Source organism: Adiantum capillus-veneris, chromosome 12 (genome assembly GCF_014529385.1).
Source record: "Adiantum capillus-veneris isolate H3 chromosome 12, ASM1452938v2, whole genome shotgun sequence".
Taxonomy (NCBI): Eukaryota; Viridiplantae; Streptophyta; class Polypodiopsida; order Polypodiales; family Pteridaceae; genus Adiantum; species Adiantum capillus-veneris.
The window spans coordinates 36,843,139-36,863,986 of record NC_140942.1 but is presented as its reverse complement, the minus strand read 5'-3'; the positions used below and the strand labels follow the sequence as shown (position 1 = coordinate 36,863,986).

General features: G+C 41.4%; 2 pseudogenes; both read left to right on the top strand.

The window, feature by feature from the left end:
* Positions 1-1,249: 1,249 nt before the first annotated feature.
* LOC147445582 (uncharacterized) lies at positions 1,250-2,291 on the top strand (annotated as a pseudogene).
* Positions 2,292-9,068: 6,777 nt separating this feature from the next.
* Positions 9,069-16,296, top strand: LOC147445581 (uncharacterized; annotated as a pseudogene).
* Positions 16,297-20,848: the final 4,552 nt, after the last annotated feature.

The window sequence follows — 20,848 nt, the reverse complement described above, 5'->3', positions numbered from 1 at the left end:
AGGAATGAATCTCTGCACAGGAGAGGTATATTATCATTATGTGAGGAAGAGACTCGTGACAGGAGAGATCAACTTGGCTTATGTGCCTACGTATAAAAACTTTGCCAATCATTTACAAAGGCTTTGTCTCTTGAGAAGTTCGAAGCTTTTCACAAAGTTTTGGGCTTACTCCTTGTGGACTAATCACATACATGATCACCAACTCCTGTTCACCACATCACTCCAAGGGGGGATTTGTTTCAACTACCTAGTGCTTATAGAGTGGTTTATACGTGTCTGAGTTTAATTAGTTGTTGTTGCGTATGTCTGTAGAGTCGTCAATCTGAACGCACATGTTGTGCTATTATTTATTTGAATTTTGGATGTTGCACACATGGCTATGCTAACAAAGGATTCCTGGAACCTTAGAAACAACTTTCTAAGATTTTAACACAAGAAGTGTCATGAAACCTAAGCAACTTTATGGTGATTTTAATCACGTGAAAAGGCTCTGATACTATTTGTGTAATTTCTCACGGTTCCAATAGCACACAATTCTTGTTGCTTGATTTCGACAGCATGAATCTGTTTTTCTCATGGTCTTTACTCGGCATTATAGATTTTCATGATACATGAATGTTGCTATGTCCTTTCATGGACTAGCCAAATTCACGAGTATTTTTGGTTAGTTTAACCTTAATTGTTTGCGTAAACTGTTTTTCTTTGGAAGTTTGTCACCATAAATTTTAGCCAAAGGACATCATGATGGAACTGAATGCCATGTATTGTTAGTGAACTAGAGTCTTCTACTGGCTCCTCTTTAAATAAAATACAATGATACCTTCAAAGATTCACGCATTCTTGGCCTAGCTAAAACCCCATCGGAGTGCTCCTCCTACTGTCGCTCCTTCCCCCTCACAGTGCCCTGCCGTTGTCGCCCCCTTTCTCAGTAGAAGAATGCTTTGTCCACCTATAGGACTACACTGTATCCCCCCCCACCCCCAAAAAGAGAGAGAATCCTCCCAAAATGGCAGCTCATGCAGAGTTTGAATAAATGGCATCGCTTTTTATTTAAGAGTGAAATATAAGAGGGAATCTATGTTGATTCTCTGTTTTTTTTCTTTTTCAAAATGGGTAGCACTTACTATTTATTTGGTCTACTTCAATTCTTTAGATAGAATCTTCCAAGATGCCTTGGCTCACTTCAACTGGTATCAAACTTGCAAGAGCTCGGCTTGCTGGCTTGTCATTCTTGCCCGCGACCGGATTTATGGGGATGAAGGCGACCCTAATTACAAATTCGGAAACTACAGCGACACTGGGAGAAAGTTTTCACAGAGCCATCAATTTGCGATGCCGCTCCACAACTGCCCACATTTGCAAATGTGGCACCAGAACTTCTTCAATTGCTCGGCTTGAGCACTTCAGAAAACTCCGATGACGTTGAACTTGTTTTGCTGCATGTGAGCGGTGGATCTAGCGATGGCGTTAGCAGAGAATACCTCAATTGGATTGATGCCATCATCGGTAAAGTCAGAACATTAATGCAGCCAGTGACCAAAGCGAACGACCATCTTTATCTTGCATTGGTCCTCAGTTATGCAGCTGAGGCAGCTTCACAAGCTAATTTAGAGGGCAGGGAGCTCCAAAGCGCCCATTCGAATTCCCTTCCTACCAGTATAAGGTCACTTCGTCCGCAACAGATGTACAAAATGAAAGATGGCAAGCCCATTGATGATGCGAGGTGAGTGAGGGGAATTTTGCTGTGTGGTAATTGAATGTAACCTTTCCAGTGAGATAGTGTGTTTTATGTTGACTTTTAGGGATCATCATCCAATGCTAGTCGTACATCAGATGGATGGGGTCACTCGACGAGATTTAGCCACATCCCTTGGCTTTGAAGAGTTCTGCAAGGTAATACTATTTGCCCATAAACCAAATTTTGCAGTTTTTAAAGGTTTAGTGTTTAGGGTTGTGGATGGTGTCACTCGACGAGATTCAGTTATGTCCCTTGGTTTTGAAGAGTTCTGCAAGGTCTTACTATTTGCTTATAAACCAAATTTTGCAGTTTTTTTAGGGTTTGGAGTTAGGGCATAATTGGTGTTATTGTTTCGATTGGATGTGTGTGCTTGACCTCAATTCTAATAATTTGTTCAAGTTGGGAGGTCTGTACATGTGCATGATTACAGATAGCTGGGATTTTATCTGTTTTTTCTCTTTTGCAGAATGGTTGCAACCTCACTATTCTTGCTGATAGGTTTCTGCACGAGTTAGCTTTTAAGCTTTGGAAAGCTCCCAAGTATGGAGCATAATGGAGTCATGGAAGCATCCACTATGGTGCTACTGTAGGGAGAGAGTATGGGCTGCGATATTCTATTTGGTTTTGCAGATGTTATTGGCTGAGGTAATGTTTTAGGTAATAAAAGTAGGAGGCCACATTAACTGTTTTAGGTAATGAACTTTGAGACGTCGATTATTCACTGACAAATTATCAATGTATAGTTTTCCTCGAGGCTGCTTACACATAGGCTGCCCAAAGACGGGCAGTGGGTGCATAAGCCAGTGTGGCGATTGCACGGCCCAAAAATACAGGCTCTGCAATATTTGGCAGTCCAGCTCCCCACCACCAAAAAGCAAGCGTTGAACCAATAGGGTAAGTTGATTTTGATGAACTTTGGCCCCGATCATAAATATACAAAAACTGTTGGGCAGCTCAATGTGATTTGCACCCAAATTTGCCTGACTCTTTGCATGCTACTTGTAGCATTTGTTTATCTAGAGGATGACATAGATAACCACGCCCACCCGTCCCCTGATGGGATGAGCAGGGAGGTTTATGGTGTGTATCCAGCCTGAGTGTCTATGCCTTCCTTGCAAGAGAGAGATTGTGTTTGTTTTGTAAGTTAGGAAAGAGTCACAATAGTTAGTATTTTATTGATAGAGTTTACATCACTCAAGCCATCTTGGGTCTTGCAAGAAGGCAACATAGAGGTTATCCATATAGACAAGCATTCATCATACAATACCAAACAAAATTAGATGACAGTCCTTCGGTTTAATGTTAACACTAGCCTCGTACCAAATCAGAACATGGAAAAATGTTAATGAGAAAATTCATGATACAAAGTGTAAATAAGGAAAATCTTTTTAGCATGCAATTTTTTTTCTTATCATCTGAAAATAATGCACTAAATGGAGGTCTTAATTAGTAAGCTTCAAGCAAATACTGTTATGTATTATCACCGGCAAAAAAAAAAAATCTACGCGAAGGGGATTTGAATACCATCTGAAAGGTATGCAAGTACAAAATTTAATTTTTCGAGCAAAGAAGAAAATAAATTATATGACAAATGCATCATGACTATTCTTTGGACAATGAATTCACTAAAAAAACCATGTTTCCACAATAATTTTTAACTTTTTCTAGATTCATACCTCAATTTTAACACGGAAGTCCAGCTTATGAATGTTTATATTATATTTTAATTCCAATAAACATAAACATTACTGTGAAAAAGAATAATATATATTACATGTCAAAGCGTGCTTTAGAGTGCAAATATTTTGTATCACTTTTTTCATATCATCATATAATAGATTACTACAATTGTCTATCGCAAATGTACATAGGTTTCTCATTTAAAAACAAGCATTTATAGTTGTTTGAGGATTCAATTTCATGAGAGTTTTGTGATGAAGTGACAAAAACTCTTAAGAGCACCATTTTCACTTTGATTAAATAGTGACAAGGATTGATATGATTGGTAGGCAAAGTAAAGAGGACTACATGGTTTAGGGTAAAGGGGCAAGTAGTGGGACAACTAAGAAAAAAATCATGATTTTGGGCGGGGATTTCACATATCTAGCCAGATTTGAAATATGAAGATTGTGTTAGATTCTGCATGAAGAGGGGAATTACTTACTACCAAGATTGATATTTTTTGGATTTTATCTCAATGTTGTATTTGGGAAAATTCACATTTGAAGGATTTTAAGAGATTACAGACACTCAAGGGTGAGTTACACTTTTCAGCAAATCATGGCAGGACACATATGCAAAATTCCAAGCATATTCCAAATGTTTGTTCCTCTTTTGGGGGTGGGTATGTCCACCTTTTGGGGGTAAGTACCACTCTTGGCCTGTTTACCTTGATTACTTTGTGCATAAGTGTTTGCCACACAAAACACAAGTGAAATGATGAGATGTTTTTGCGAAGCAACCGTGTTAGATTTTTGCAAACTGGCAAACTTTAGATGATTGAAACATGCATGCTAAAAGTTTTGCATCCAAAAGAGCCTTAGAATGAAAAGTTGTGCTTGTTGATCTTACATGCATTTCTTGTATATACAAACCACATAATCAAGTGCTAGAAGCCACAATTGAACCATCAAAACTAAGATCAAGCACAATATTTTTGTCATCCACAAAATTGACCACAGGACCAAGTCTCACAAGTATAGATAGAGACAAAAAGTTCTTACTGATCATAGGTCCATATAAAGAATTAGCAAGTGTGGAAGACTACCACTTGCTTTGGTAAGCACAATCTTACCAACTCCCTTAACTAGGTGAGAGGCATTGTTGACATATATGATAATATCCTTGTGTGAAACAATCTCAAGAGAAACCAAAAAATCGCGATGAGTTATAATGCGGATGGTTGCACCTCTGCCAAAGTATCAAACATGATCCATAACCTCTACAAGACATGCTACATCTCCTTCTTTCTTACGATCCTCTTTAGACTTAAGCGTATGACACTTTGTAATTGCTTGAGCATTTACCTTACGATACTAGAATTTCAATTTCTTCTTACCTTTATCATTAGACTTATTTGTACTTCTATTTGGAGAAGAAGCACCTACTACTATAGGCTTGTTACTCAAAGGAGAATCATAGCTAGGAAAATTAGTATTGATCTTTTAAATAGTCACAACAAATGCCTATTCAACAATGTATTATTTAGTCCTTTTTTTTTGGATTGGGCCTCGCAGCAATACAAAGACAAGACTAAGTTTGATAAAAATCTAGAAATGCAACAAGAGCTATTTACACAAGGGAATTGTTAGAAATGACCTCATTGTTAGCAACTAACTGCTCTTTAATATTTAAATCTCTAAAAGAAATATATTTACATCATCCTTCTCATCTTGCATAACCTTTTTTTTAAACTCCTAATGTACGTAAGCAATTTTTGTCTCATTTTGTTTAGGATTCAAAGAAGCTTGTCTATCCCGTGCCTACTTTGCTACTTTGTTGGGGTAGGTATAGACTAATGGAACATTTAATAGAGAGTGTAATCAATGCATGAGTCTACACTGCTACCATATATGCAGTGGTGATGTATGTGAGCACGCTTGGGACTATCCGAGCACTTTTTTCCTCGCTAGGAGGTTTCTTTCCCCCGTGCATTGTATAAACACCTATCACTCTAGAGCTAAATTATCTTTCTATTTGCACCCTAAGCAATATAATTTTTGTTGTGTGCTTAGAGCTTCATCATCTTTTCCAAGGTGTGTGTGTGTCCCTGCAATCATAATTCCAACAATTGGTATTAAAGGAGGTCATGTCCTGCTGATACTGTTGCCAGAACCCCTTTGCTCAAGTTCTCAAATTTTTGCGAGCTCAGATTTTTCATTCGAGCTCATGTTGGCCTCCTTCCCACTATCGATATTATTTGCATAGGCAATTCCATCCTTTTGTACATAATTTTTGTCATTGCAATTTAATTTGCTATACTCTAGGTCCGTTACATTCCTCTTTGGGTTGTACTTTACAACACGTGTTAGTCCTAATTTGTTGTTCCTCTTTCAGAACAGTTTTCACATCAAATGCAACGGCTGACAACAACACAATTGTTTCCAACATGTTGGCTGCTAAGGACAAATTAAATGGGGATAACTATCCAATGTGGGCTTACATGATGACCCATGTTCTTGTGTCGAAGTGTGTCTGGAATGTTGCACAAGACATTGATGTACGTCTGCCTTTGGTGGATAAAGGCTCTATTGAGGATGTTGCACGTTCTAGCATATCTTTTGCTGCTAGAGTTGTCCTATGGTTGATCAATCTCGTTGGAATATAAGAGATGCATATGCTCATGTATTGATTGCATTATTTGTGAAGTGCACTAGTACTTCTCACATTCGCTTAGCAAAACAACCTTGGTATACTCTAGCTGGTCTTTATGCAAGTCATAATCAGGCAAAAATTACGTTGTTGCATGAAGAGATGGAGTTGAAGATTATGCTAGAATCAAGGATATCGTTGAGAAACTCATTTCTACAGACGAAGTTGTAGCTATTGCAGAATCTTTTGTAAATGGAGATTGTGATATTGATGTAGATGCAGAATGGGCATTTTGTGTAGAGTGTACTTATCATCATTCTATCCATGATACATGTATATCAGTTACTACAAAGTCATAACAACAATCAAAATCCATTCTATCTCATCTCCTTGATGAGCTTGTGCGAATCAAGTCTTCCATTTTGGGAATATTACTTAGAAGCTTCCAAAGGTTGGAATATGCTAGTAGCATACGAACTTTGGCAACATGTCTACCTATTTATTATTAAAAGTTGGTATGAACCAAGCCATGGGGGCATGCAGGGTACACTCATGGACATCTTAAAATTTCTCACCATATATGGCTATGAGCCAACTCCAAACGAAGGCAACTATTCTGGGGGGGGGGGGGGGGGGGGGGGGGGGGGGGGGGGGAGGGGGGGGGGGGGCAACAAGGTTAGCCAAATTAAAGTTCCTCTTGTTTTTTGTGTTTGATCTTTAAATGGGACATTTGGCTATGCAAAGCAAGTGCTTTGAAATTTTTAATGAGAATCAAGGCTTCCATTTTGTGCCAAGTACTATCCATTGGCTTAGGATTAAGGATAATGAGGAATCCCGATCCTTGATGAGCGAGTACTTTCGAGTGCACAAGAAATCGAGCGATCGCATAAAATGAAAAAGACTTGATGAAGACCTCAATCATTACTCTATAGAGGCTAGTATAGCAAAGTAAATACAAAACCCAACATAACCTTGGCACAACCCCCCTATGGTTCAACCCGGATGCGGGGTATTTTTTGCGACCCCAAAAACATGGTGTGGAAACCCCATGCATAATATCATGTGAGCCATCATTAATGAATCATACATACCTTGGTTCAATTCTCCTAATTTTCCATACCATCTTTGAAACCTTTACCTCGGGCCAATATTCTGTGTATCCCTATGCGCAGATGCATATCCTCTCCCACCAATGGGTTCAATGATTGTAATAGACTCAGGCTTATAGCTATCCTCCTCCAATACCGCACTTATGTCCACAAAGATTAGCCTCTTCTTCTTCACAACTTTCTCTCTTATATTTGACCTATTCATCTCTTGACTTTGCAAACCCATTTTTTCCATCGAGATGATTTTTCATATTTTTACACTATTTTTGTAAAAATCTAAGCGGGGCTTTTCCTTTCCTCTTGCTCTCAAGGGGCATTTTTTGCTTAAAGGACTTCCCACAATGTGTGTGTGTGTGTGTGTGTGTGTGTGTGTGTGAGAGAGAGAGAGAGAGAGAGAGAGAGAGAGAGAGAGAGAGAGAGACTATGAGGCACAACAAGCTAAGTACATATCTCATGAAGTGATTTCATTCTAGAGGTAGAGTAGTGAAGTGGTTTCCATCTTAGATTCCAAAGAATATAAGGGGAAAAAGGAATGTCTTCTAAATGTTGCAGAATATGTCCTCACAATTCAATGAAATCGTCAAAAGGCAGAATCTTGTGCAAATGCCTTTGTGAAGATTAACGTATCGCTTGCTCCCGGTTCTTGTGTTTTATATAGCCACTCATGCATGGTCCACACGCGCTTGTCCCAATGCTTATGTTTTATATAACAACTCTCTCTCTCTCTCTCTCTCTCTCTCTCTCTCTCCTCGGGGGATTCATTGTGTTTTTCCATACGGTACCACGTGAGTGTACAATAGGGGGGTTTTTGGATTTTGTACATAAGCGTATACAATAGGGGTAGCCCCTCATTATTTCATACTCATACCGTATACATAAGGAAGGGGGGGGGGGGGGGGGGGGGGGGGGGGGGGGGGGGGGGGGTTACATTGGGGCTACATTCAACTACCCGAGGCACCTTAAATACATTAGTAAGTCTGTGTGTGTGTGTGCGTGCGCATCAAAAAGTACTTTCATGGCGTGGTGAAAATAAGGGCAAACTTGAAATTCTCTCGGTTTTTTGGTAAAAATTAGAAGCTTTTGTCGCTAAATACACTAAAACTTATGTAAATTTCCTCGTTTTCTTAAAGCCAAGCTCAAACCCCTCTAACTTGTCGAAATTCCCAAAATACCCTTCAAATTTTGAAAATTCCCAAAGTACCCATGTATTTACTTTGGTAAGATTGTTCAAGCTTTTCTACTTTTTATTCCTTTTTGACAATTGAGATGCATTTTTGAGTGCTTAGCATGTAATTTGTCACATATTACCTCACAAAACATGCGATTATGTCCAAAATAGTGTTAGAAAAAAACGGGCTTCCAATGTACTTTAACCGGCTGAAATCCTAAAAGTCCGTGTTAGATTTTGAGCTTGTTTTGAAGAAAACCGAGAAGTTTTCACAAACTTTAGTGTAACTACCAGCAAAAGATTTAAATTTTGACCTTAAAACCGGGAGAATTTCAAGCTTGCCCTTATTTTCTTCGGTTAGGAAAATTGTATTTTTCTAGCCTTGGTCCAAAAATAATGAAGTGATTCATCTCCAAAGCCTACATAACAAATCTACGGTACCCTAATATACTTTTGGCACCACCACTAGGATCTACGGCAATAATAAAAAGTAATATAGGGTACCCTAATTTACTTTCATCGTTGTCACTGGGATCTAAAGTCCACAATGCTCCCGTCGTAGATCCCACCCTCCCATGCTCGTGCCACTTAGTCTTGAGAGAGGCCTACCTTGTGGGGGTGTTTGAAAATCGAGAAGGGGGAGGATCGGCGGGGACTTGTTGAAAGTCATGGAGGGCATTGGAGCCCATGTGTAGACGGGCAAAGAAAGCAGTTGTGTGGAGAGGGAGTCGAGGAAACGGCGATGGCTCCTGAGAAGCAGGAGCATCAGCAACATGTGGTGGCGGTGCCCTTGCCGGCGCCGGGACATTTCAACCCGCTCATGCGCTTCTGCAAGCTGCTAGCCAAGCAACAATCCGGCTTCCTACGCCGCCGATGCCCCGCCTCTGGCACAGGAACACCACAATCCTTACCTATCTATAACCCTTACGGCTGCTGCTGCCCCTCATTCCCTTGTCCGCCACATCCGCCTCCTGCTCCGTGGCATCGACCTCTTCAACGGCTTCAAGCTCTCCTTGCTGGAAGCCAACGATGCCTTGGTCTCCATTGCCCTCGATCTCGAGCAGCTTATCCTCTCTCTCAGCCGACATGGCCCTCCTGTCACCTGCCTCCTCTCCGACTTCAACATCACGTTCCCTACCCAAGATGTTGCCGACAAGCTCGGCATTCCCCACATTGTGCTCTACCCGTGCTGCGCTTCACGCCTTCTATTCACCCATTACCTCACACTAGGGGAGCTAGTATCCCTTGAAGAAGGTCTCTCTCTCTCTCTCTCTCACACACACACACACACACACACACACACACACACACACACACACACACATGAAAAGTTCCTTCTAGTTTAGTGGCTACCATCGTATCCTCAAAAGGGCATCAACGTTTGTAAAGTCAAGTTTGCCTTTGCTGTCCTTGAGGTCTCAAGGACATTGAAGGTGAATATTTTCATTGTTTGTCTCTTAAGATTTTAAGGCCTAGGCCACCCTCAACATGTAGAGTTTGGTGCCTTACAGTGAAGGAGGCAACAACAGCAACAGGTGTAGAAATACGAAAGCTTTTTCGGGAACTTGATGGTCTACCAAAGATATTCCTCGTTTCAGGTATGTCAAAGATGAAACAATCTCTTTGTGGACCAACTCAACCAAGTCATGGCAAGTGTGCGACACTCAAGCTCACGCTGTCGTTGTCAACAACTATGAAGATCTTGAGGCTTCCGCCATTGCCACTCTATCTAAATGTTGCAATGTTCCGATTTATGATGTGGGGTTTTGGGTAGAATCTCTTAATGAGGAGAGCGCCACTAGCTTGCGGGAAGAAGACAAAGGTTGCTTGGCTTGGCTAGATCAACAGCCCATCTCATCTGTTCTATACATCTCCTTTGGGAGCACAACTATCCTTTCAAAAACCCAATGTGAAGAGTTTCTGAATGGCCTCCTTGCCAGCCAACAACATTTTCTTTGGGTTCTTCCAGCTGGGTTGGTGGATGACATCGACTACTCCTCTAGTGTTGCCCAAATTGTGTGAGAATTTGATGTGAAAAGCCTTGTCATCAGTTGGGCTCCTCAACAGCAAGTCCTTGCCCACCCTTCTGTGGGAGGGTTTCTCACACATTGTGGTTGGAATTCCACTAATGAATCCATGGCAAATGGAGTACCAATGCTTTGCTGGCCTACTTTGTAGATCAACCTTTAAATGCACGTTTCATTGTCGATGAATGGAAGGTTGGGATTCGGGTGAAATATAGCAAGGAGGATACTGGCCTCATTGAAAGTGGTGACATTGAGAAAGTCATCAGAGCTCTGATGGAGGGTCCTGAAGGGAAACTTGTAAAAGAAAATGCTACAAAGTTGAAGGAGAGATGCGGCAAGAGCTCCCTAGAGAATGGCTCCTCTCATAGGAAGCTCAAAGCTCTTATGGAATCTTAGTAATCAGTGTCCAAAGTAGAGTTAGCTTCTTCACTCATCTGTTCAAGTTTAAGGCCAAAATTTAGTACAGGTTAGCCAACATGCAACTTTGGACATTTAACTTCACTTTTCAGACAAATAAGATTTGATTTTCCCTGTTACAAAAGCTACTAGGTATTGTTTTTTGCTTAATTTTACAATGTCCTTGGGATTAATTGCACCCGGTTGCTGTGCCAGTTACACTGCAGCCTGCTACGCCTACTGCAAGAGCTTCTGAGTCTGTTCTGAGCTGCTTGATGCTGCGTCTTGGAGGCTTGGAGCTTGCTACGCGTGCTGCAGCCAAAGACACAAGAGGTTTCAAGCTCTACCTGTTGGAATTAGGGTTGCAGAGAAACACACACAGCTTGGAGAAGACGAAGGAAGTTCAAGGCACACAATAGAGAGTGTGTTACTTAGTGTGCAATGGAAAGATGGATAGCCCTAGAGTGATGGGCGTATATACAATGCACGGGGGAAAAAACCTCCTAAAGAGGGAAAAAATGCCCCGGCGGTCCTAGTGTGTTCACACACATCACTACCACATGTATATGGTAACAAATCCCCCCTGGAGTGATGCGGTGAACGAGAGTTGGCACATGAGTAAAGGGAAGTGCCATGCCTTGAGGACAGGATCAGTCCACAAAGGGGAGTAAGCCCAAAGCTTTGCGGAAAGCTTCAAGCTTCTCACGAGACAATGCCTTTGTGAAAAGATCTGCAAGGTTGTCCTGTGTTGGCACATAAGCCAAGCTGATCTCTCCTGCTGAGAGCCTCTCCCTGACATAGTGGTAATGCACCTCAATGTGCTTTGTGCGAGCATGAAAAACTGGGTTCCTTGCAACTGCCAATGCGCTCTGACTGTCAGTGTAGATAGTGTTGGCAGTGTCCTGTCCAACACCCAAGTCAGCCATAAGGCGTCTGAGCCATACACACTCAACCGTAGCTGTGAAGACTGCCCTGTACTCAGCCTCACAACTCGAAGTGGCCACAGTAGGTTGCTTCTTGCTCAACCATGATATACATGAACTGCCAAGCATGAAACAAAAACCACTTGTGGACACTCGCGTGTCAAAACAACCAGCCCAATCTGAGTCCGAAAAAGCATGTAAGTCTGGCGGCAATGATCCCCCCTTGGGATAAAACAAGCCAAGATGTAAAGTGCCACTAAGGTAGCGGAAAATCCTCTTGACAGCCTGCCAATGCTTAGACCCTGGGCTATGCATAAATCTGCTGACCTGTGAGACTGCAAACTGAATATCTGGCCTCGTGTTGCATACATAAATGAGGCAGCCAACAGCAGTTTGGTAAAGAGTGACATCAGCAGGATCGCCAGCATCATGTAGACTCAACTTCAAACCTGTTTCCATGGGAGTGGCAATAGGTTTGCAATCCTCAAGTCCAAACTTACATAGCAATGTCTCTATGTAACTTTTCTGACACAAGGCAATACCACCATCACACTGCTTAAACTGTATACCCAAGTAATGATGCAACAGCCCCAAATCTTTCATCTTGAAAGTAGCATTCAAATCAGCCTTAAATTCAGCAATATGTCTCTCATTTGGTCCAGTGATCAGCAAATCATCAACATAAAGAACCACAATGAGAAATACATCATCCTCACGCTTTACATACAATGTGCTTTCTGTTGGACTGTTACGAAAGCCTCGTTTAACCAAATGAGTGTCAGCTTTCTCATACCAAGCACGAGGAGATTGCTTCAACCCATACAAAGCCTTCTTACATTTGCACACTTTGTCCTCTTGTCCTTTTATGACAAAACCGCGAGGCTGCGTTACATAAACTTCCTCAAATATGTCACCATTCAAGAAAGCAGTAACAATGTCTGATTGATGTACATCCCAACCAAAATGAGCTGCCAATGCACATAGAAAACGCACAGTAGTCATACGACAAGTGGGAGCAAAAGTCTCTTCATAATCTATGCCTTTTTGTTGTGCATAACCCTTTGCAACAAGTCGAGCCTTATGGCGATCGATCTCACCATCCGGCTTGCGTTTCAACTTGTAAACCCACTTCGTACCAATGGCCTTTTTGCCAGGAGGCAAATCACATAAAGTCCATGTGTCATTCTCTATAAGTGCATCATATTCTGATTTCATGGCAGCAATCCAATTTTCTGAATTCTGTGCTTCATCAAAAGACAGAGGCTCCTCAACATCATGTAAACTAGACACAGCCAAAGCATAACAATCTGATGCATAAGATGCATGGCGAGAGCCTGAACGAGTACGACTAGATAAAGGTGCATCCAATTTACTGTCACGCAAAGTGTGCACCAGCCATTTTGGCATACCTCTAGCCTGCTCATTTTCAGCCCTTTCCTCATCAAGTACATCATGTACATCTGCATCAGTAATAGGCTGTTCTAAAACATTTTCAGAAACCCCCATAGGCTGTACATTTGCCTCATTGGAACTTACATTCGTATTTCCACCACTAAAAGAGGCAACAAAGTGTCATAAATGTCCTGTGAGCTTACATTACTGTCTCTAGTACATGACAGCAAGGGTTGAACAGAATCTTCCACAAACACTACATCCCGTGAAACCAAAATACGTTTTGTTTGCGGATGATACAACCTGTAACCTTTGCTTTCAGCACTATAACCAACAAAAATACATTTGACAGCCTTATCATCCAATTTTCTGCGCTGCACTTGTGGCACCAAAGCATATGCCAAACAGCCAAAAACACGCATGTGCTCAATAGAAGGTTTTCTATCATGCCATGCTTCATATGGAGTAATAGACTGCAAAGCTTTCGTAGGACACCTGTTAAGTACATAAGTGGCACACATGATGGCCTCAAGCCAAAAAGAATGCGGCAAAGCTTGACTTTTGACCATACATCGTGCCATTTCCGTTAGTGACCTGTTTTTCCTCTCAGCAACACCATTTTGCTGAGGTGTATAAGGCACTGTACATTGGTGTTTTATCCCACGACTAGCCAGAAATGCATTAAATTCATGAGACATATACTCCCCCCCTCGATCGGAACGGAGGGTGCCCATAGTACATTTTGAGACATTTTCAGCCATAGCCAAAAATTGTTTGAAGCACATAAAAACTTCGGACTTCGCTTTAAGCGGAAATACCCACGCATGCCTGGAGTAATCATCAATGAAAGTCACGAAGTACAGGTAATTGCCCAAGGACGGAGTTTGCATGGGCCCACAAACGTCACTATGCACAAGCTGCAACCTGCATGTGGCCCTAACTGAACCATCCTTTGGAAACTTAGAATGCTGCATTTTACCCAGAATACAGCCTTCACAAACATGTTTGATAGGTGCTTCAAGAGGCGGCAAAGAAGCAACCATATCAGATTTCTGCAAACGCAGCAAACTGGCAAAATTCAGATGACCAAAACGTGCATGCCAAAGTTTTGCATCTGAAATAGCCCTTGAATCTGCAACAGCATTTGCAAAATTTTGTCCACACTTGTCATACAAAGTGAGCTTATACAGCCCACGGCACAAAAGCCCAGATGCAACAATTTCATCACCAAAACTGAGATCATGAACTGTACATCTGTCATCCACAAATTTGACTACAAGTCCAAGTCTAGCAAGTGCGGATACAGACAAGAGATTCTTCTTGATCCCAGGTACATAAAGTGCATCAACAAGTGTGAAGGAACTGCCATTAGCAGCAGTGAGCACAATCTTTCCAACTCCCTGAACTGGATAAGAGGCGTTGTTGGCACAAGTGACTGAATTCCCATGAGGGACAGACTCGAGAGAGGTAAACAATTCACGATGTGAGGTAATGTGCTTTGTAGCACCACTGTCGAAATACCACACATGTGAATCTGCAGCAACTGACAAGCATGCATCATGGACAGCAGGATTGTAAGTGCACTCTGCGCTAAAAGCCCATTCTGCATCAACATCAGCATCACAATCTCCTTTCACAGAAGACTCAACAATGGCTGCATTTGTAGTGGAACCAGCATTTGCAGTGGAACCACCCTCTTTCTTCTTAGCCTCTTTGGCCTTCAACTTAGGACACGACTTGATCAAGTGATCATTGGCTTTACAATAATGGCAACGCATCTTCTTTTTGCCCTTATCACCAGAATTGCCAGACGAAGTGCTGCCAGCAGAAGCATTAGGAACAGAATTTTTGCCACTCGCAGCAGAACCATAAGAAGTGGCTGCATTACTGTTACCACCCTTTCTTTGAGAAGCAATAAAAGCCCGTTCGACTGCACGCTGCCTAGTCTTGTTTTTTCTAGAAAGTGACTCTTGCAACAGCAATGTGCATAATGCATCAAACTTGACAACTTCAGGATTTCCTTGGGTCATCAGTCTCCAAGTACTAGCAAAAGTCTGGTAGGAATCTGGTAAGGCATCAAGAACAGTCTGCACAAGGGAACTGTCAGAAATGACTTCACCTGCAGAAATGAGTTGCTCATTGATATCCTTGACACTAGCAAGGAAAGTGTCCATATCATCTTCCTCATGCATAATCTTCGACTCTAGCTCTTTACGCAGCAAAGCAATTTTAGCCTCATTGCGGCTTGCATAAAGACCTGCTAGAATATCCCAAGCCTGTTTTGTAGATTTTGCTGAACGGATGTGAGGAATAATGGTGCGCTTCACAGACAACGCAATCAATGCATGAGCCTGCGCATCCTTAACATCCCAACGAGCTTGTTCTGCTGTAGGCAAAACAACTCTAACAGCTGCAATCCTTGCAGCAAGACCTGCAACATCCTCAATATCGCCTACATCTTCAGAACCAGGACGTACATCAATGCCCTGCACAATGTTCCAGACACCTTTTGACACAAGAACGTGTTGCATCATATAAGCCCACATAGGGTAGTTGTCCCCATCCAACCTGTCCTCAGCAGCAAACATCTTGAACACATCTGTGTTGTTGTTGTCAGCCATGGTAAATGCTGCACCTGATGTGAAAACTGCCCGAAAATAGGAGAAATGGAGCAGGAACAACTTGTGCTATATAGCACAAACCGTAGAAGACTATAAGGCACCTGTTATGCAGAAAATGGCACTGACAGAAAATCTGCACAAAATGACAAAATAACCTGTGCAGTACTGCCCGTAGTGGAAACGGTGGCCGAAATGAGCCCAAATCAAAATTCTGAGTAGACCAAGCTCTTCGAGCTCTCCCAAAATATTTGTCGACCTGCGAACGCTTGCCAAAGCTCACTGAAATCGGAGAAAGTGAGCAGGCGTGTGCTGGAGCAGCTGGCGACTAAGCCCGGGAGGACGTGACCTGCTCTGATACCAATTGTTGGAATTAGGGTTGCAGAGAAACACACACAGCTTGGAGAAGACGAAGGAAGTTCAAGGCACACAATAGAGAGTGTGTTACTTAGTGTGCAATGGAAAGATGGATAGCCCTAGAGTGATGGGCGTATATACAATGCACGGGGGAAAAAACCTCCTAAAGAGGGAAAAAATGCCCCGGCGGTCCTAGTGTGTTCACACACATCACTACCACATGTATATGGTAACACTACCCAAATCCCGACGAGTGATATATAATAGCATTGTGAGTAATTAAATTATATCATGCCTTTGAGCTTCTCCATTTTAATCAATCATCTTGGTCTGCCTGTATGCACCGAGTGATTTCTCTAGCATAAGTTAGGTTGTCATTTGTGAGCAGCATGCTCCCATGATTGTGTGGAATTTGGTAGAGCAAGCAGCACTTGCATTGATCATTAGTGCCCTTTGCCAATTGAGCTTCCAGTAGACAAGTAGGAAAGCTATGTGTAAGGACTAATAGGACAAAAGACACCCTAGATTTATAAAAGCCGGGTACTCTTCAATCTTATCACACTAACGACTCAAATGAATTTTAAACAAATTAACCTAGAATGATGCATTATGCTACTGAATTGAGTGTGATCTTCAAACTTCTCAATTTGCAACCTTTTTTCCGCCCCAATGGATGCTTCACAACAGCTAGTTGAATAGGATTGCGCCCACGAACCCACCCACATCTACATTTTGTAGGGGTTGTGAACCATAACCCCTTGTCATTACCACAACCTAAACAATTGGTTTTCCAAAGAGGAACAATAAGATGCAGCTTAGAAAAAGTTTGTCTCAACTTAGCCTTGAGTACATTACATAGCGAGAGAGAGAAACGCAAAGAGGGGAAGGCGGAAAAAGATCAACAGGGGTAGCCCTTCAAAGGCATTTAAAGTTTCGGGTGTGTATCATGCGTTTTTATCATAATGATGATGGCCCAAAGTAAGCCACATCCGCATCCTAGATATTTCAAGCATCGACAAGTGTGGGCATGCAATGTTGGCTCGATGCTCATATTGGAGGTTAACTCACCTAAGAAGGTTGCCAACATGAAAGCCTTGAGCTAGGCCTTAATGGATTAACATTCGATACCCACACATACTAGATCACATGCTTTACCTAGCCACTTGGTCAGGCCTTCAACTCAACCACCTTAGTCGGTCTCGTAATTTCATGACCACTTTATCGTGAGGTTGATTTCTCAATAGGGCATGCAAGTGATAGCCACATTAGCTTCAACATCGTACTATATATATATATTAATAATCCTTTAAATAATCTATAAGAGGAAAGATAATTGTAGCTAAACTATTTGTGATGCGCTCTAACTAAGATACAGTTTTAGCAATCTCCAAAAATGGTATAATGGTAGGTACTTGAGAGAAGCCAACACTTATTTTCTCTTGTGTGTTACATCACTGACGCACCTGTGCATTTGATCTACGTCTTGATGATGGCCCCAATACAGGTGTCACTTTGCAGTGCCCTGGGGTTTTGAAGGATCAGACTAGCATCTCCTTAGCCAAGGTAGCAAGTTCAGGTTTTGGTTGACCTTGAAGAAGCTATTGTGAAGGCTACGGGCCATGATGACACTCCGATGGAGGAAAAATACGTGCAAGAGGTTCTCCACTTGATGTCCTATTCAAGATCTTATGTGAGTTCATGCGTCCAGGCTATTTCCAATGGTGTGAGTCAGACTCATGGTTGGATTGTCGCCATCAAAGCCCTAATGCTTTCCCATCGCCTATTGAGAGATGGAGATTCTGCTTTTGAACAAGAGCTTACACTCTCTGGAAACGGGGTCTGCGTGTCCTGAATGCTTCAAATTTTTGAGATGAGGCTCATTCAAGTGGTTGGGATTTTTTTGCATTTATTCATGCTTATGGCCTCTACTTAGATGAATGTCTGGATTGCAACTCGATCGGTTCGTTTGCATCTTGGCAAAAGACACGTCTAGCATACCTTGCGTCTATGTGTCACACATACACAATGTCTTTATTTTGTATATAATTACAAATATAGTCTCAATTTGTCACATGGTCATATGGCTTGACCGGGTGTGCCATCTTGAGCTATCGATTTTCACCTTCAGTTCTTCTAGTTTCCAATGTGAAATATGGTATACCAATGTCACATTAGGTTAATGCAGGAGCTTTGATGCAAATATAGTCTAAATTTGTCACATGGTCATATGGCTTGACCGGGTGTGCCATCTTGAGCTATCGATTTTCACCTTCAGTTCTTCTAGTTTTCAAAGTGAAATATGGTATACCAATGTGTCACATGAGGTTAATGCAGGAGCCTTGATGCAAATATAGTCTCAATTTGTCACATGGTCATATGGCTTGACCGGGTGTGCCATCTTGAGCTATCAATTTTCACCTTTAGTTCTTCTAGTTTTCAAAGTGAAATATGGTATACCAATGTGTCACATTAGGTTAATGCAGGAGCTTTGATGCAAATATAGTCTCAATTTGTCACATGGTCATATGGCTTGACCGGGTGTGCCATCTTGAGCTATCGATTTTCACCTTTAGTTCTTCTAGTTTTCAAAGTGAAATATGGTATACCAATGTGTCACATTAGGTTAATGGAGGAGCTTTGATGTGATAGTTTGACATTGTTAGGTGCAGCGGAATGATTGTTTGCGCTTTGCTCAAGATGAGTGCTCCGAACTGTGCTCAAGGTTCCTTTTAATTCTTATGGAAGGGAGAGCCTTCCATTCTTAATGGAAAGTGCTATGATCATGAACAAAGTGAGTGGACAATGTGCGTGCAAGTGTATGAGTCTGAGAGATAGAGAGAGAAGATAGATACGACACCAGAGACGTAAAACCCTCCTCTGAAGGCCCCACTCTCGTCGACGAGAGTGGTCTACTTATTGATTGCACAAAGTGGTACAATGCATATGCAATGGATAGTAATGGACTGATGCAACTTATGACTATGCGATGACGACGATGGTGATGACGATGACGACTTTAGGGCTGAAATCTGTGATCTTTTAACTGCTGAATTTTGGGGCTGTTTCGGTGCTGAAAATGATTGTTTTGGTTGCGTTTTTAAGGGCTGAAAATGGGGATCTTTAGTCCGAGTTACGACCAGTTGATATTGTGCTAATCCTTTCTATCTTTTGTGGTGCGTATGCCCTATCAACTACCTCGTTTTTGTGCTAATTTTTTCAATTTAATGCTTCTTTTAGTGCTAGGCTTCATTATGGCTGAGTCTGCCCTTGATCTCCGGAGTCATGACAGAAACTCAATACGCTGAAATTTGTGTTTATGTATGCTCATGTGTGTGTGCGTGTGGTGTGTGTTGTGTTTGGGAGCATTTGTTAGTACCTAGTTCTACACCCACTATTGGGCACTGACGATGTTAGTGGGGATGTCATGGTATTTAGTCAAGACTATGCATGATGGAGTTGATGGTTATATTGTCTTGTGGGTGACTACCATGGGTCTATACCTTGCACTTTCCTTTAAGGGTGAATCTGAGCTTATATATATATATATATATATGTAGGTTGACTTGAATGCTTCTTCTTTTTAATAGTATATCTATATAGTCATTATGGCAGAGGGTAAGAAGAAGGCATTTCTTTAGTCTCTAAGGTCAACTCTCTGCAAGGTGATTAGTGAATTACCGGAGAAGCAGGTACAAAGTATTGTGCAAAATGAGACGTTCATAGACAAAATGCTTGAAAAAGAAATTGTAAGTGCAGTCTCCAAGGAAACCTTTGCTATAAGCAAAGACAAAGCTTGCCAGTCTGCCTATAGTTACATTGGTAACATGGAGAAGTACGTCCATGATTTATATGAAGCTCTTCACGAAGGTTTTCAGTCGATAAAGCTCAAAGGCTTGGGACTTGGCTTGGTGTGTAGAAAGAGAGAAGAGTAAGCGTGCCAAAGATATAGATACACAATATGTGTTATCTGAAAAGCTACGAAGGGAGCAAGTAAACCAATCAAGTGTCAAAGATGAGGGATGACTACGCTTTGAAAATATTGACTTAGAATTGTGCTCAGTACCTAAATAAAAGTACTTGCATAAAAAGATGATGTGCTCTATGAAAGATGTTTGTCCGACATGGCATGTGGACCAGTGAAATGTTGATTAAGGGATGCGCACTTTGTTTAGGAAACTTTGTTTAGACATTTCATTTTGATGTTTTGATTTATGTATTTTATGTACACGGCAGCCATATGACATGGACATGCCATTTTGTTGAATGTGTAGTATGAGAAGCATAACATAATAACAATTGGAATGTAGTTTGATTTTGAGGGTTCTTAAGTTAATTTGGTAGGCTACTTTTATGTTTTCATTTTGTGTTTGTTTTGTACATGATCGCCTATCGATGTGGACGTGGCCTTTTGGTAATCATGTGATTAGACTTTGTGATTGGAGGTTTCCTATGTACTATGATATGCAGGTCATACTACCACTTTGAAGTTAGATTACTTTGACTCTATCGAAAATGTGTTTGATTTTAATGTGTAAGATAATCCTTAAATCCCACGTGGGAGGCCAAGATGCGGTGGGCAATTTTTTTGGAAAAAGAAATTATGTGGTGAAAATCCCACGTGGGAGCCCAAGAAAAGAGAGTACTGGTTTTTTTTGAGAAATAGGTCTCCGTACAAAGGAGACTCTGGCAAAATTTTTAAGATTTATATTTTATGTACAAACTCAAAATTAAATACATATGGTGCTTTTTTAAAAGTTTCACTTTGCTTAAGCATAGACATGCATTCATATCATATATAATTGTTTTTGT